Genomic DNA, 6337 nt, shown 5'->3' with positions numbered 1-6337 from the left:
TACATGATATACAATAATCATACATATATATTTATGTGTGCGTGACAGGCATCAATATTTAATGATTCGGGTACCCTGTACTATTCCTTTAAACTATTTAAGCACTAAGGGTTTAACAATGAATGCTATTTATGGGAAACCCCGCTCAATGAAGCGAATATTGAATCTTTAAAAGACACATAAGCAAAATATGTTCTTAGTATAAAGTATTCAAAAATGTCAATAATAAAGTTAAACACCATTTAATATTATTAACAGCACGAAAAAAATATATACTCACCAGTTCGCTTATTATTAGAGCAAAAGAAAGTAAAAGGTACATTAGACAGAATAAACATGTTCATTTTTAACACTAATATTTATCAATTATCTGAGACATTATTTTGACCTTGCTTAGTTGCACAGGACGTTTGCCATTTTGAACATAACAGTTGTTAACAGTGACACATGTCCTGGCAATTCCTTTAATTGTGTTTTTGAACCTGACTATAGACCTGCAAACCATTCAATAATTGTATTCTATTGTCCAAGATCTGAAACAAAAGTTTGCAAAGTTAAAGTAAAAACTGGAGAATGATATTTTCGTACAGAAATACAACATCTATTTCCACCTGTAGTATCAATGTCTGAGTTGTGTCCAGTTTGGTCGTCTGTCAGTCGTCTATATATTTTTTCGTTTTATCAGTGTTTTATGCAAGCTCCGTAGCATTAGCTCCATATAACCAAGGTATGTATCTTACACTCACTTTATGAGCTCTATTTGATGATGTAGTAAATCAAAAACCAACACGTATCTTTGATTGAAATCTGTCATTGAATATCTAAATGACGAATTTGAAAACACAATTAACAATAAATGGTTCTGTTACAGCAACATACATAATATGTGATAAGTGACTAATTTTATCAAGAAAAGACAAATATTAACAGTTGATATGCATCAACAAAGGTGGGGATCTAGCCTTTATGCCGTTCTTCTCCGAAGTTTTGGTTCTGAGTATTGTCAGACGGTAGTACCTTCAAGTCTTTTAAAACCTGCAACATACCTTGTGTGACAGCAGGAACAACATTTGATATAATTGTGTTCAAGTCTTTTTCTGATAAATTGGATGCGTTAGCTTTGCTTCTGTAACCTGCTCAATTTGGTTTATTATTCGTTTGGTTTTAGCAGCTTCCTCAGCTGCAGCAGCCTTCGCTGTCTGGGTGGCAGATGAAATAGAAAACCATATACGAGAGCATGTAAAGATCAACTTCCACGAGAAATACTGTATTTACAACAATCTCTTCTTGTAACATTTTTCAAGTGTATGACAGTCATCTTGTGTTTAACCATACAATAAAAATAATCCATCGACTAAATAAAGTAGTCCATATGACTACATATAGTCCATTTGACTATACAAAGAAGTCCATCTGACTATATAAAGTAGTCCATTTGACTACACTGTAGTCCATTTGACTACACCAATACGGACAAAATATCTGAGTAACATAGACTAAGTAGCCTATTTGACTCCATGCAGCCCATTTGACTACATAAATTTAGACAGCTGTCAAGTACAATCATTGTTTGTTGTCCATTTGAAAACTTGCGGTGTATTTGACCGCAGATTATTTGTCTGTTACCATTATTTATATAGTGGAACAGAATATAAACAAATACAGACAATGTGTCTAGATTTTATAATTCTAGTAGTCCATTTAACTACATTTAAACTATTCGACCACAAACGTATAAAAATACAATGTGTTTAGACTTTATAATTCTATTAGTCAATTTACTTACATTTAGTCTTTTACCACAAACGGGCAGAAAATTTGTGATATACAAGATCTGCCATGTTCATAAGCCTGCAGAAAGTCTTGTTTATCTAACTGAAATGGACCCCTTATGGGTTTGGTTCTATCATATATGACAGGCTAATATACTTACTATATCTATACTTACTAAGAGAGCATGTAAATATCAACTTCCACGAGATAATACCGTATTTACAACAATCTCTTCTTGTAACATTTTTCAAGTGTATGACAGTCATCATGTGTTTAACCATACAATAAAAATAATCCATCAACTAAATAAAGTAGTCCATATGATTACATATAGTCCATTTGACTATATAAAGAAGTCCATCTGACTATATAAAGTAGTCCATCTGACTACACTGTAGTTCATTTGACTACACCAATACGGACAAAATATCTGAGTAACATAGACTTAGTAGCCCATTTGACTCAATGCAGCCCATTTGACTACATAAATGTAGACAGCTGTCAAGTACAATCATTTTTGTTGTCTATTTGACAACTTGCGGTGTATTTGACTGCAGATTATTTGTCTGTAACCATTATTTATATAGTGGAACAGAATATAAACAAATACAGACAATGTGTCTAGATTTTATAATTCTACTAGTCCATTTAACTACATTTAAACTTTTCGGCCATAAACGTATAGACAAATACAGACAATGTGTTTATACTTTATAATTCTATTAGTCCATTTAAGTGCATTTAGTCTTTCATCACAAACGGGCAGAAAATTTGTGATATACAAGATCTTCCATGTTCATAAGCTTGCAGAAAGTCTTGTTTATTTAACTGAAATGGACCCCATATGGGTTTGGTTCTATCATATATGGCATGCTAATATACTTACTATATATAAAATTACTGCTATATGATAATATACATACAAGTGTGCCACTAATTAGAATACAGTTTCTTCCAGTACATGTGTGAATTACATATCTGCAATGCACTTCAAAATTATTCCTCTCACAATGCGGACAAATTTCAAATCCCAGGTTGTTGAAATGAACACCATCTATCTGTAAAATGTTAGCATTAGAATGTTTCATTCCTTTCAAATTCCAGTACGTTAAATATTCATTTCCAACAAGTTCTTGTTTAAACACCCTGTCTGCTTCTCTCAGTAATAATAAAATTACTGTATATGTACACTGGGATGTGGCGGGTGTGTTGCCTTGGAATTAATTGGCAAATAAAGATATGTTTCGGATTGTAGCGACCTAAGAAAAGTTTAGCAATTGAAAATTCGTAATGCTGTGGTCTCTGCATTTAATGCTGTAGAGCCTGGTTAATCAATGTCGTTACCACCAATGAACATGACACCATAGTCAGGATGGTGCTTCACTAATGAATCTTGAAAGAACATGGTTCGAGTTTGGTAAACAACCGCCACTAATTCCGCAGAACTTCACGTCAATTGCCGAATCAATATTAAATGGATCATAACTTTGCAGTTAATAAATATACGCCTCAAACTGAGCTCTATAAGAATCTCCCATGAACAGCAAAGACATCTCTAGCACCAAGTAAGTTAAAGCTTACTGGGTCGAAAATGACCGAGTACGAATAAAGAAAAAAATTAAAACCATACAAATACGATTCTCCTGTGTTGTACACTACGGCGATATCTGCAGCATAACATTACATTGCGTTTGACATCAAATTGTAGTAAAACATCAGAACTATACGTGCTAGAACCTCTTCTATTGACAATTTTAAAGTTCTTGATAATTTGCGCGTAAGCATTTCCTGCTCCGCAATTGAATAACATTAAAACCCGTACCGTCCCGTACTTGCATAAATATATTTATTTTGCAATAAATCTGTATTTAATCAATTCAAATAAAACTGTGTGGAATATGTTTGTGAATGTCATAATGTTTATAATGACTTATTTTAGCAGCAATTGTTAGACTATAACACTGACCGGTTTTAACAGACTTGAGGATATTTATTTCAGTGAGAATTAAAAGAGGAATTATTGTCTTCTTTTGCACAATTTATTACTAGACAAATTATCTCTTGCCAAATGAATATCTGCGTAGGATTTTACTTGATTTCAATTTATAAAAATCAGGTGGGAAATTACAGGATGACAGAATTGTAATCAAGCAGGTTTACAGGAAATATCACACCTGAAAAAAATTTCGATGTGTACTTTTGGAAACTCGAAATTATTTCTGTTTGTTGTGCGAGGGCAGTCAAAATCTTAAGGTATGAAGCTAAATTCCGCACAGAAATTATTGCAAATTATCTCCTTTTAATGTTGGTCACTTATTTTTCTATGTCTTACATAGGTAACAGAAGGTTAAATCTTATTGTTTGAATATCTGTTATAAATATATCTTTAAAAGTGTCTTGAATGTCATGAATCATTTCATTTTCACATTTTTAATTGTGTAAAATTTTGCACTAACAAACAGTTTAATATAAAAAATGCAAAGTTAGTATAAAAAAAATGTAAAGTTATCAATCACTTTCATCTAATGTTTTGAATTTATTTCTTATTTATATTTAATATATTGTTCTTTAACTGCCTGTTTATGTTGGTCAGATTTTAACAATCGTTCTCAAATAGATTGTGTCTCAGGTCACTAGTTTTAAATATGAAATTACAATATTTTCAATTAAAAATATGATGCGAAACAGAAAATTCTAGCTTTTGATATATAGTTACGTAATTACCTGTCGACGACAAGTTAACTTAAGTTTTTACTTTAAAATGAGAAAACATTATACTAACACAGACAAAGGTTTCACTCGATCTTTCTGTTGACGATATTTTCTTAAAAAAAAACTGCAATTTTTATTTTACACGGCGTAGTAGAGTATAGAAATAAATGATTGCAGGGGCGTTTGCCCTTTCTTGTCGTAACCAAGAAATCACTTAGAGTCACCATGATTGCTGTTTTCGTTCGAGGACAGACACGTTAATGGATTCTGCCAAGTAAAATTACAAAAACAACATTAACAAAGGGCGACAAAATCAAATAACATATTTTACAATTACTGAAAAGAAGATACTATTTATTGAGACAGCATTATAAAACTTCTTTTCAGATTTAATCAAAACAGTAAAATGTTTAAGAATATCATTCAGTTGTTCACCTTTCTAATTATTGCCTGTCTTTTGCCTTAAATTGCGATTATAATGTTCACCTTTCTGATTATTGGCAGTCTATTACCTTGAATTGCGATTATAAATCAATGATGAATATGCTGTGCTCAAGTATAGTGCGTTATAACATATTTACGTACTGTTAGTTAAATACTTTTTGGGGACTTGTGTTCACACAATATAACGTTTAATTGACAAGAAGCATAGTATTTCTGTTCAGGTTTTTATCCTGGTAGTGTTTACTATACTGGCTGGTGTCAGGTATCAGAGAAAAAGTTTAAAGTTGACAATGCACAGCATTTGAACATGAATTAAAAGGAGCATTTATAGGTTGTTTACCAGTACGGCATTTTAGTTTTTATTTTCCTAGTTGTTTTTAATTTTTTTGAAACTCTAGACTTGCCTATAGCAATGTAACCTTACGTACACGATTTACGTGCTCGTATATTAATGACGCTGCTATTTAATTTTAATTGCTGCTTGTAAGGAAGAACTTAATTCATAAATTTGCTTATATTCGGCATTTCTAGTCTATCCCAATGACGAGTTGTACACCTGATTAAGGACGTATTTACCTGTGTAAGGGGACATCTAAAAATATTCAAGTGATGTAACATAGTGTAACAGTAACATTAATGCCATGACACTACATTTATTTTACACCAATCTGGTGGTTAATATCTTATTCTGGATATGTCATCGCTTTGTTTTTAAACGTTTTAGATTGAAATTGTACTCATATATGAATTTCCCCGACGTTCGAGTAATGTTAGATATCAACAAGAAGTCATTTTAAATTAAGTCTTGTGTAAACTGGTTTCCACAAAAATAAAGCTAAAAATTCCAAACATTTCTGTGAAACAAATAAACGTATATGACTGTAAAACAAAGGCTGCATTATACGGAAGAGCATTAGTGCCAGCAACGTCTTATTTTATGAAGTATGTATGTACCTCGAAATTTCGAGTCACGTACCTAACTAACAATATTTTTCAACGAGTTTGAGATACCTTACTCGAATTTTTGTCTTACTAGCGCGACATTTCGAATTAAGTAACACAAACATTGAAAAGCTACTTTGACGCAAATTATCAAGCATGTTATATGCTTAAAATCAAACGCATGTTAAGCGTGTTTTATGCTTAAAATCTAATGCATAGAGTATGGCAACTTTTCTTTAAATTAAGTATCACATGATACTTAGTTTTCTTTTTCTTACTATTCGTTTCCAAGAAAGACCTACGAGGGTCCTGTAAAAAGTTCTGTAATTATGTCTCCCCTAGGAGACATATTGTTTTTGCCCTGTCCGTCCGTCCGTACGTCACACTTCATTTCCGAGCAATAACTGGAGAACCATTTGACCTAGAACCTTCAAACTTCATAGGGTTGTAGGGCTGCTGGAGTAGA

This window comes from Mercenaria mercenaria, chromosome 4, assembly GCF_021730395.1.
Source record: "Mercenaria mercenaria strain notata chromosome 4, MADL_Memer_1, whole genome shotgun sequence".
Taxonomy (NCBI): domain Eukaryota; kingdom Metazoa; phylum Mollusca; class Bivalvia; order Venerida; family Veneridae; genus Mercenaria; species Mercenaria mercenaria.
The sequence above is the reverse complement of the archived record's forward strand: the minus strand, read 5'-3'. Positions refer to the sequence as shown.